Here is a 13232-nt window from a genome sequence, read left to right as displayed (position 1 = left end):
TCGTCCTCATCAACGCATCATCCTCATCAACACATCATCCTCATCAACACATCGTCCTCATCAACACATCGTCCTCATCAACACATCGTCCTCATCAACATCAACACATCGTCCTCATCAACAGATCATCCTCATCATAGCTCAACCCTTCATCAGAACCATCATTGACCTCATCATCCTTGACATTAACACCATTGAATGTATCAACCGGTTTAGGTGTTTAACTCAGTATGTCATCAGTGTCCTCTTCCTCCTCTTCCTCTTGTTGTATTGGGTCTTCTGTGTTTGTATAGGGCTTGGAGGAGTCTGAAAGAAAAATACATACAAAATAGTGTATTAAAAATAAAATATCTATAATAATAATATTAAATAACCAATAATAGTGATAAACGAGAAAATGCTTTTAATTTTTTTTTAATTATTATATATTTTTTTAAACAGTACGTTTTAAAATAAATTAACATTTCAATATATCCTAACTCCCTGTTTCTGTTTCTCACTGTTAGGCCTTTTTTAGTTAAATTACCTTTGGTTGTTTGATGCCTGTTTTTCAGAGGAGTCGATGTTGTTTCCTACCCCGTTGTCCTCTTGATGTCTACACTCGGCAAGATTGGAGTCTGAAACAAATAACAATATTTGAAAATGTTATAAGATAATCTTTCAAAAAATTATAACTATAATAAAAACAGGGCGTATCCATAAAGAGCTCATCAATCCAAAGGTTTTCAGACCAGTCGTACTTCTCGGTCAGAGGTGACGCCGCTCGTTGTACTTCAACTACGGTTCTGGGAGCCTTGTAGGACTATGATATGGTGTAGGCACCTGATTAAATACTGAATGCCTAGGGTTCTGGGGAGCCTTGCAGGACTATGATATGGTGTAGGTACCTGATTAAATACTCAATGCCTAGGGTTCTGGGGAGCCTTGCAGGACTATGATATGGTGTAGGGCCTGATTAAATACTGAATGTCTAGGGTTCTGGGGAGCCTTGCAGGACTATGATATGGTGTAGGTACCTGATTAAATACTGAATGTCTAGGGTTCTGGGGAGCCTTGCAGGACTATGATATGGTGTAGGTACCTGATTAAATACTGAATGTCTAGGGTTCTGGGGAGACTTGCAGGACTATGATATGGTGTAGGTACCTGATTAAATACTGAATGTCTAGGGTTCTGGGGAGCCTTGCAGGACTATGATATGGTGTAGGTACCTGATTAAATACTGAATGTCTAGGGTTCTGGGGAGCCTTGTAGGACTATGATATGGTGTAGGGCCTGATTAACCTCTCTGGGCTAGGCGGGATGAAATCTTCCCACCTACACAACAGCAGGGCCTGATTAAATACTGAATGTCTAGGGTTCTGGGGAGCTTTGCAGCACTATGATATGGTGTAGGTACCTGATTAAATACTGAATGTCTAGGGTTCTGGGAGCCTTGTAGGACTATGATATGGTGTAGGGCCTGATTAACCTCTCTGGGCTAGGCGGGATGAAATCTTCCCACCTACACAACAGCAGGGCCTGATTAAATACTGAATGTCTAGGGTTCTGGGGAGCCTTGTAGGACTATGATATGGTGTAGGGCCTGATTAAATACTGAATGTCTAGGGTTCTGGGGAGCCTTGCAGGACTATGATATGGTGTAGGTACCTGATTAAATGCTGAATGTCTAGGGTTCTGGGGAGCCTTGCAGGACTATGATATGGTGTAGGGCCTGATTAAATACTGAATGTCTAGGGTTCTGGGGAGCCTTGCAGGACTATGATATGGTGTAGGTACCTGATTAAATACTGAATGTCTAGGGTTCTGGGGAGCCTTGCAGGACTATGATATGGTGTAGGTACCTGATTAAATACTGAATGTCTAGGGTTCTGGGGAGCCTTGCAGCACTATGATATGGTGTAGGGCCTGATTAAATACTGGATGTCTAGGGTTCTGGGGAGCCTTGCAGGACTACGGTATGGTGTAGGTACCTGATTAAATACTGAATGTCTAGGGTTCTGGGGAGCCTTGCAGGACTACGATATGGTGTAGGTACCTGATTAAATACTGAATGTCTAGGGTTCTGGGGAGCCTTGCAGGACTATGATATGGTGTAGGTACCTGATTAAATACTGAATGTCTAGGGTTCTGGGGAGCCTTGCAGGACTATGATATGGTGTAGGGCCTGATTAAATACTGAATGTCTAGGGTTCTGGGGAGCCTTGCAGGACTATGATATGGTGTAGGTACCTGATTAAATACTGAATGTCTAGGGTTCTGGGGAGCCTTGCAGGACTATGATATGGTGTAGGGCCTGATTAAATACTGAATGTCTAGGGTTCTGGGGAGCCTTGTAGGACTATGATATGGTGTAGGTACCTGATTAAATACTGAATGTCTAGGGTTCTGGGGAGCTTTGCAGGACTACGATATGGTGTAGGGCCTGATTAAATACTTAATGCCTAGAGCTGATTGGAGGTGTGTATATGTGTGATAAATCTTCTATTCTTGGGCTGTTTTGAGTTTTGTCAAAGCCGGCCGTACAAAACGGTAGAATATCGTCATTTTCAATACCCTCGAAGTCATTCACGGTTAGAGCCCATAATGTCTCGGGTGCTCTTGTCTGGGGGCTGTCAGCTGTAAACACCAGATTAGCTTTTTAAAATAGTGTACACAATGTGTTTAATGCTTAACGGATGAAGGTTATTAGTCATTTTATTATTGACTCACGTCTATAGTATCTTGATGGCGTGGGACTGAGTAAAGATACACCTGTAGTCTGTTATTAGTCATTTTATTATTGACTCACGTCTATAGTATCTTGATGGCGTGGGACTGAGTAAAGATACACCTGTAGTCTGTTATTAGTCATTTTATTATTGACTCACCTCTATAGTATCTTGATGGTGTGGGACTGAGTAAAGATACACCTGCAGTCTGTTGGTCCTCAAAATCATCGACTTCTATAATGATCACTTCTGATGGTTGATGATCCAAATCAATTATTGCTGGTAACACCTGGGTAAATGTAGGGTATCCTATAGATGTTTTAAATAATATTAAAATATATGTATCTATTTACAAAAATATATACCTTTTTTTACTTAAAAAACACATACATTTGACGTAAAACACCAAATAGTAACAATATTAATGACCTGAACATGGGATGTCATTAACTCTTAAAATGTCTTCAGAACACCAGATATAAAACGAGAGAGCGAGAGATTATTATGCTGACATTGTATCTACATTCAACACGCACACATCTAAAATGAAAAGTAATGTAATGTTTGGTTATGTAACTGAACATCCACTAGGAGGTACCAGTGGTGTTTGGTTATGTAACTGAACATCCACTAGCAGGTACCAGTGGTGTTTGGTTATGTAACTGAACATCCACTAGGAGGTACCAGTGGTGTTTGGTTATGTAACTGAACATCCACTAGGAGGTACCAGTGGTGTTTGGTTATGTAACTGAACATCCACTAGGAGGTACCAGTGGTGTTTGGTTATGTAACTGAACATCCACTAGGAGGTACCAGTGGTGTTTGGTTATGTAACTGAACATCCACTAGGAGGTACCAGTGGTGTTTGGTTATGTAACTGAACATCCACTAGCAGGTACCAGTGGTGTTTGGTTATGTAACTGAACATCCACTAGGAGGTACCAGTGGTGTTTGGTTATGTAACTGAACATCCACTAGGAGGTACCAGTGGTGTTTGGTTATGTAACTGAACATCCACTAGGTGGCGCCATTGGTCCACTAGGTGGCACCAGCCTCCCTGAGTTAGTGATTGCTATTTAACTGCCTGATAAATATGTTTTATCCAAAATATTTTGGGATTAACCCCTGTGTAGGCCCTAGTCCATTCTGGTTTAACACATAAATAAATCATGTATCAATAACCCCTCCTCTCATTTAATATAAATATATATGGTTATATAATACCTTATTGAAAAACATTCCTTATATAATATACAATATATACGTATTTATAAACAGACATATTTAAATATAAAAAGCATTCATTATATTGTAATTTCAACTCACCTTCAGAACTCTCCATGGGGGGATAAAGGATTCCCTGATCATCTTTTAGCTGTTCTGTCTTCAGAGCTGCAAAGCTCCAGTGTCCTCAATGAGACAATGTAGGGACTCTCTGCTTATAGGGGAGTAGGGGACAGGTATCATCTTTGTTTAAGAGGATGATCTGATTGATTGTAACAACCACATCATGACACTTCCTGAGAACCAATTCTGACATTTTTTTTTTTTATTAGAATTTTTTCTGACCCCCCATTTGTTTTTGCTGAGAAGTCTTTCGGAGGTTCAGAGGTCATGAGGTCCTTGGCCGCAACAGCCTACTGCTTTCAGACAGTTGTTTCAAAGGCCTCCCCCCACACACACACACACACAGAGAGAGAGAGAGAAAGTGACATAGGGCAACAGGAAGAGCGGTCATTCATTGAAGGGTCATTCATTGAAGATAAATACACTTGTGTTTTTTAAAACCCTTTATTATAACCCTGAAATGTTAATACATATATGCCATTTATATCCTTTAAATGTTTACATATTCTTTAATTCCTTTCTTAGAAAATAATGTTATCAGCATGTTTCTCTGTTTGTAACCGAACGACCTCCCAACACACAACCACATGTTGGGGGTAACAGGTCATTATAACACAACCACATGTTGGGGGTGACAGGTCATTATAACACAACCACATGTTGGGGGTGACAGGGGTCATTATAACACAACCACATGTTGGGGGGTAACAGGTCATTATAACACAACCACATGTTGGGGGTAACAGGTCATTATAACACAACCACATGTTGGGGGTAACAGGTCATTACAACACAACCACATGTTGGGGGGTAACAGGTCATTATAACACAACCACATGTTGGGGGGTAACAGGTCATTATAACACAACCACATGTTGGGGGGTAACAGGTCATTATAACACAACCACATGTTGGGGGGTAACAGGTCATTATAACACAACCACATGTTGGGGGGGTAACAGGTCATTACAACACAACCACATGTTGGGGGTGACAGGTCATTATAACACAACCACATGTTGGGGGTGACAGGTCATTATAACACAACCACATGTTGGGGGGTAACAGGTCATTATAACACAACCACATGTTGGGGGGTAACAGGTCATTACAACACAACCACATGTTGGGGGTGACAGAGGTCATTAGCTCCCCCTGACGCTACAGATCCTTGTCAACACACACAGAAAGAGAGAGAGACACAGAGATTGAATGAAATATCAGGCTATGTAAATTACATTTTTTTAATCTTTAGTTCCTAAATGCATACATATTACACGTTATTATTGAACAATCCTACATATACATGTTTTATAAGTAATTCCTTTTCTTAGCCTGTTAGGGCTAGGGGGCAGTATTGACACGGCTGGATAAAAAACGTACCCGATTTAATCTGGTTACTACTCCTGCCCAGTAACTAGAATATGCATATAATTATTGGCTTTGGATAGAAAACACTCCAACGTTTCTAAAACTGTTTGAATGGTGTCTGTGAGTATAACAGAACTCAAATGGCAGGTCAAAACCTGTGAGATTCCTTTACAGGAAGTGGCCTGTCTGACCATTTGTTGGCTTTCTTTGACATCTCTTTCCAAAACAAAGGATCTCTGCGGTAACGTGACACTTCCCACGGCTCCAATGGGCTCTCAGAGCCCGGGAAAAAGCTGAATGTCGTCATTCCAGCCCCAGGCTGAAACACATTATTGCCTTTGTCAAGTGGCCGATCAGGGGACAGTGGGCTTAGGCGCATGCACTGGTCGCCCCGTCTTTCTTTTTTTCCCTCTATTTACCGAAACGCAGATTCCCGGTCGGAATATTATCGCTTTTTACGAGATAAATTGCATAAAAATTGATTTTAAACAGCGGTTGACATGCTTCGAAGTACTGTAATGGAATATTTAGAATTTTTTGTCACGAAATGCGCCATGCTCGTAACCCTGATTTACCATTTCGGATAGTGTCTAGAACGCACGAACAAAACGCCGCTGTTTGGATATAACGATGGATTATTTGGGAACAAACCAACATTTGTTATTGAAGTAGAAGTCCTGGGAGTGCATTCTGACGAAGAACACCAAAGGTAATAACATTTTTGTTATAGTAAATCTGATTTTGGTGAAGGCTAAACTTGCTGGGTGTCTAAATAGCTAGCCAGTGATGGCTGGGCTATGTACTTAGAATATTGCAAAATGTGCTTTCACCAAAAAGCTATTTTAAAATCGGACATATCGAGTGCATAGAGGAGTTCTGTATCTATAATTCTTAAAATAATTGTTATGCTTTTTGTGAACGTTTATTGTGAGTAATTTAGTAAATTGTTAGTAAATTCCCCGGAAGTTTGCTAGTTCTGAACGTCACATGCTAATGTAAAAAGCTGTTTTTTGATATAAATATGAACTTGATTGAACAAAACATGCATTTATTGTATAACATAATGTCCTAGGTTGTCATCTGATGAAGATCATCAAAGGTTAGTGCTGCATTTAGCTGTGGTTTGGGTTTATGTGACATTATAAGCTAGCTTGAAAAATGGGTGTCTGATTATTTCTGGCTGGGTACTCTGCTGACATAATCTAATGTTTTGCTTTCGTTGTAAAGCCTTTTTGAAATCGGACAGTGTGGTTAGATTAACGAGAGTCTTGTCTTTAAATAGCTGTAAAATAGTCATATGTTTGAGAAATTGAAGTAATAGCATTTCTAAGGTATTTGAAAATCGCGCCACAGCTGGCTGTTACGTAGGTGGGACGATTTGGTGCCACCTAGCCCAGAACTCTGCAACTCAGGAACATTCACTGTCTTCTTGGTAATCAACTCCAGTGTAGATTTGGCCTTGTGTTTTAGATTATTGTCTGCTGATAGGTGAATTCATCTCCCAGCGTCTGGTAGAACGCTGGATTTTTCCTTTGCTTAGCTTTATTCCATTTCTTTTTATCCTGGAAAACTCCCCAATCATTAAGGATTATAAGCATACCCATAACATGATCCACCCACCACTATGCTTGAAAATATGGAGAGCGGTACCCGTTAAGGTTTTGTGTTGAATTTGCCCCAAACATATTTTGAATTCAGGACAATTTGAATTGCTTTGCCACAGTTTTTGCAGTATTACTTCAGTGCCTTGTTGAAAACAGGATGCATGTTTTGGAATATTTGTATTATGTACAGGCTTCCTTCTTTTCACTCTGTGGAGTTACTGCAATGATGTTGATTCATCCTCAGCTTTCTCCTATCACAGCCATTACACTTTGTAACTGCTTTAATGTCACCATTGGCCTCATGGTGAAATCCCTGAGCGGTTTCCTTCCTTTCCGGCAACTGAGTTAGGAAGGACGCCTGTATCTTTGTAGTGACTGTGTGTATTGATACAGCATCCAAAGTGTAATAACTCAACCATGCTCAAAGGGATATTGAATGTCTTTTTTCACCCTTTTTTCATCTACCAGTAGGTGCCCTTTTATGCGAGGCATTGGAAAACCTCCCTGGTCTTTGTGATTGCATCTGTGTTCACTGCTCGACTGAGGGACCTTACAGATAATTGTATGTGTGGAGTACAGAGATGAGACAGTCATTAAAGAAGCCCCCCAATTCATGCACCAGACCCATTGAATCTCTTCCTAGTGGAGAGGCTACACAGGCAGCATGCGTAACTAAGTTAACTCAGTGTGGACCACAGTGACAATACATAGCCAGCGGTTGTTCTTTCCTTTAAATGTCTTGCACCCCTGCAATCATCCAGCTATGTTTGTGTCACCCTCATAGGTTTGTCCTGGAAGTTGGGACAGAGGAAGGCCTAGACGCATCATCACATCACATGACATCTGGGCTGTATTCTGCCCTGTCGTTGATTACACTTCGTAGTGTCCAGGAATTCATCCTTTGGTTGTAGATCTGCAACTACAAAGAGTCAAATAGATTGACTCCTGATCAACTCCTGATATATCCTGGGTGGATTCAAACAAATTGACTCCTGATCAGCTCCTGATATATCCTGGGTGGATTCAAACATATTGACTCCTGTTCAACTCCTGATGTATCCTGGGTGGATTCAAACATATTGATTCCTGATCAACTCCTGATGTATCCTGGGTGGATTCAAACATATTGACTCCTGATCAACTCCTGATATATCCTGTGTGGATTCAAACATATTGACTCCTGATCAACTCCTGATATATCCTGGGTGGATTCAAACATATAGAATAATGATCAACTCCTGGTATATCCTGGGTTCCATCAATGATACGTGCGAACTGGAACACTGGCATTGATGTTGTTTCCGACACAATTTCTTTGACGATTGTATTGCCCACCAGCTTCAAAATGTAGTTTTGCATTTGGGGACTGGTGAAATCAAAGTGACCTTTCAGCCAGGTGGTCAGCTCTGCATCGCCCTCTGCCTTGTACTTTAGAAGGTGGCTGAAATTCCCACTCTCCTTATCAACGCCTCGAAAAGCCTGACCTTGCCGCGCCAAGTACTTCACACCCCCAACAATCTTCATCAGATTTCTCCTCGCTTGTTGCTGCTGTCTTTCATGCTCACGTAAAAGTTGCACATTAACAGGCTTTGGCTCCTGAATCTGAGTCATCACAGCTCATTTATGACACTGCCTGTCTTTATGAGCACTACATTTCTCCAGTGCCTTCCTCCAATTTTGAAAGCCAGTCTTGACAAAAGCTGAATCTACTTTTGATGCAAGCTTAGACTTTGTGTTGCAAGGTACACTGCTCAAAAAATAAAGGGAACACTTAAACAACACAATGTAACTCCAAGTCAATCACACTTCTGTGAAATCAAACTGTCCACTTAGGAAGCAACACTGATTGACAATAAATTTCACATGCTGTTGTGCAAATGGTATAGACAACAGGTGGAAATTATAGGCAATTAGCAAGACACCCCCAATAAAGGAGTGGTTCTGCAGGTGGTGACCAGAGACCACTTCTCAGTTCCTATGCTTCCTGGCTGATGTTTTGGTCACTTTTGAATGCTGGCGGTGCTTTCACTCTAGTGGTAGCATGAAACGGAGTCTACAACCCACACAAGTGGCTCAGGTAGTGCAGCTCATCCAGGATGGCACATCAATGCGAGCTGTGGCAAGAAGGTTTGCTGTGTCTGTCAGCGTAGTGTCCAGAGCATGGAGGCGCTACCAGGAGACAGGCCAGTACATTAGGAGACGTGGAGGAGGCCGTAGGAGGGCAACAACCCAGCAGCAGGACAGCTACCTCCGCCTTTGTGCAAGGAGGAGCAGGAGGAGCACTGCCAGAGCCCTGCAAAATGACCTCCAGCAGGCCACATGTGCATGTGTCTGCTCAAACGGTCAGAAACAGACTCCATGAGGGTGGTATGAGGGCCCGACGTCCACAGTTGGGGGTTGTGCTTACAGCCCAACACCGTGCAGGACGTTTGGTATTTGCCAGAGAACACCAAGATTGGCAAATTCGCCACTGGCGCCCTGTGCTCTTCACAGATGAAAGCAGGTTCACACTGAGCACATGTGACAGACATGACAGAGTCTGGAGACGCCGTAGAGAACGTTCTGCAGCCTGCAACATCCTCCAGCATGACCGGTTTGGCAGTGGGTCAGTCATGGTGTGGGGTGGCATTTCTTTGGGGGGCCTCCACGTGCTCGCCAGAGGTAGCCTGATTGCCATTAGGTACCGAAATGAGATCCTCAGAGCCCTTGTGAGACCATATGCTGGTGCGGTTGGCCCTGGGTTCCTCCTAATGCAAGACAATGCTAGACCTCATGTGGCTGGAGTGTGTCAGCAGTTCCTGCAAGAGGAAGGCATTGATGCTATGGACTGGCCCGCCCGTTCCCCAGACCTGAATCCAATTGAGCACATCTGGGTCATCATGTCTCGCTCCATCCACCAACGCCACATTGCACCACAGACTGTCCAGGAGTTGGCGGATGCTTTAGTCCAGGTCTGGGAGGAGATCCCTCAGGAGACCATCCGCCACCTCATCAGGAGCATGCCCAGGCATTGTAGGGAGGTCATACAGGCACGTGGAGGCCACACACACTACTGAGCCTCATTTTGACTTGTTTTAAGGACATTACATCAAAGTTGGATCAGCCTGTAGTGTGGTTTTCCACTTTAATTTTGAGTGTGACTCCAAATCCAGACCTCCATGGGTTGATAAATTGGATTTCCATTGATTATTTTTGTGTGATTTTGTTGTCAGCACATTCAACTATGTAAAGAAAAAAGTATTTAATAAGATGATTTCATTCATTCAGATCTAGGATGTGTTATTTTAGTGTTCCCTTTATTTTTTGAGCAGTGTATTTAGCACAATAGAAACAGATGACCCCGTTTAAGGAGGGGCTGTAATGGAGACCAGTATAATCTTTATACCATTACTCCTGAAAGCAGAGATTCCTATTTGACAGGGTTGTAATGGAGACCAGTATAATCTTTATACCATTACTCCTGAAAGTTTCTATTTACAGTTGTAATGGAGACAAGTATAATCTTTAAACCATTACTCCTGAAAGTAGAGTGTCCTATTTGACAGGGTTGTAATGGAGACAAGTATAATCTTTAAACCATTTCCCCTGAAAGCAGAGATTCCTATTTGACAGGTTTGTAATGGAGACAAGTATAATCTTTATACCATTACTCCTGAAAGTAGAGTGTCCTATTTGACAGGGTTGTAATGGAGACAAGTATAATCTTTAAACCATTTCCCCTGAAAGCAGAGATTCCTATTTGACAGGTTTGTAATGGAGACCAGTATAATCTTTATACCATTACTCCTGAAAGTAGAGTGTCCTATTTGACAGGGTTGTAATGGAGACAAGTATAATCTTTAAACCATTTCCCCTGAAAGCAGAGATTCCTATTTGACAGGTTTGTAATGGAGACAAGTATAATCTTTATACCATTACTCCTGAAAGTAGAGTGTCCTATTTGACAAGGTTGTAATGGAGACCAGTATAATCGTTATACCATTACTAGCTCCTCCCCTCCCTGTCCTGCACCTTCATATCTCTCTCTCTCTCTCTCTCTCTCTCTCTCTCTCTCTCTCTCTCTCTCTCTCTCTCTCTCTCTCTCTCTCTCTCTCTCTCTCTCTCTCTATTGTCTCAAACTCTCTCTCTCTGCTTGAATGTATTATCTGAAACACACGAGGAGCCATACTTAGAGGAATATCTCAGTTTAAATTAACATTAGGATTAGACTGTTGTGATGTCATTATTCAGTCTTAACCATCAATATTTGCTCCTTTTCTCCCTCACCTCCATGTCACCTGTTCTCCCTGTCCTGTCACCATCCTCATGCTCTCTCTCTCCCTGTTCTGTCACCATCCTCATGCTCTCTCTCTCTCACTGCCCTGTCAGCATCCTCATGCTCTCTCTCTCTCACTGCCCTGTCAGCATCCTCATGCTCTCTCTCTCTCACTGCCCTGTCAGCATCCTCATGCTCTCTCTCTCTCACTGCCCTGTCAGCATCCTCATGCTCTCTCTCTCTCTGTTCTGTCACCATCCTCATGCTCTCTCTCTCCCTGTCCTGTCACCATCCTCATGCTCTCTCTCTCTCTGTCCTGTCACCATCCTCATGCTCTCTCTCTCCCTGTCCTGTCACCATCCTCATGCTCTCTCTCTCCCTGTCCTGTCACCATCCTCATGCTCTCTCTCTCCCTGTCCTGTCACCATCCTCATGCTCTCTCTCTCCCTGTCCTGTCACCATCCTCATGCTCTCTCTCTCTCCCTGTCCTGTCACCATCCTCATGCTCTCTCTCTCTCTGTTCTGTCACCATCCTCATGCTCTCTCTCTATCCCTGTCCTGTCACCATCCTCATGCTCTCTCTCTATCCCTGTCCTGTCACCATCCTCATGCTCTCTCTCTATCCCTGTCCTGTCACCATCCTCATGCTCTCTCTCTCTCTGTTCTGTCACCATCCTCATGCTCTCTCTCCCTGTCCTGTCACCATCCTCATGCTCTCTCTCTCTCCCTGTCCTGTCACCATCCTCATGCTCTCTCTCTCCCTGTCCTGTCACCATCCTCATGCTCTCTCTCATCCCTGTCCTGTCACCATCCTCATGCTCTCTCTCTCTCTCTCCCTGTCCTGTCACCATCCTCATGCTCTCTCTCTCCCTGTCCTGTCACCATCCTCATGCTCTCTCTCTCCCTGTCCTGTCACCATCCTCATGCTCTCTCTCTCCCTGTCCTGTCACCATCCTCATGCTCTCTCTCTCTCCCTGTCCTGTCACCATCCTCATGCTCTCTCTCTATCCCTGTCCTGTCACCATCCTCATGCTCTCTCTCTCTCTCTCCCTGTCCTGTCACCATCCTCATGCTCTCTCTCTCCCTGTCCTGTCACCATCCTCATGCTCTCTCTCTCCCTGTCCTGTCACCATCCTCATGCTCTCTCTCTCCCTGCCCTGTCACCATCCTCATGCTCTCTCTCTCCCTCTCTCTCTTTTCTCTGAACGCACCAGAGTGAACATGAAATAATTATTATCAGTAAACAAGTGGTGTTTCTTGCCATGATGTGGAATGGATTACTAACCATTTCTAATCTGAACGGCAATGATTATTATATCAAGAAAAATTTACTCATCTCTTGTTCTACTGTGGACTTCTATCATCTGACTGGTGATTATTATAGAAACATTGACTCATCTCTTGTTCTACTGTAGACTTCTATCATCTGACAGGTGATTATTATAGAAACGTTGACTCATCTCTTGTTCTACTGTAGACTTCTATCATCTGACTGGTGATTATTATAGAAACGTTGACTCATCTCTTGTTCTACTGTAGACTTCTATCATCTGACAGGTGATTATTATAGAAACGTTGACTCATCTCTTGTTCTACTAAACTGATGAAGGTCACTGCCACCCTTCCTCTTCCTCATGATGACATCACTGTGAATGAAAGCTGACTGTAATAAAACTGATTTCACTTTAATCAAACAAACACTAATAATGCTATTTATCATAAGGAAGTACAGCTATACAGTATCCTATACAGTACAGCTATACAGTATACTATACAGTACAGTTATACAGTATACTATAGAGTACAGTTATACAGTACAGCTATACAGTACACTATACAGTATACTATACAGTACAGTTATACAGAACAGCTATACAGTATACTATAGAGTACAGTTATACAGTACAGCTATACAGTATCCTATACAGTACAGTTATACAGAAC

The sequence above is a fragment of the Salmo salar genome, unplaced genomic scaffold (assembly GCF_905237065.1).
Source record: "Salmo salar unplaced genomic scaffold, Ssal_v3.1, whole genome shotgun sequence".
Lineage (NCBI taxonomy): Eukaryota > Metazoa > Chordata > Actinopteri > Salmoniformes > Salmonidae > Salmo > Salmo salar.
The sequence above is the reverse complement of the archived record's forward strand: the minus strand, read 5'-3'. Positions refer to the sequence as shown.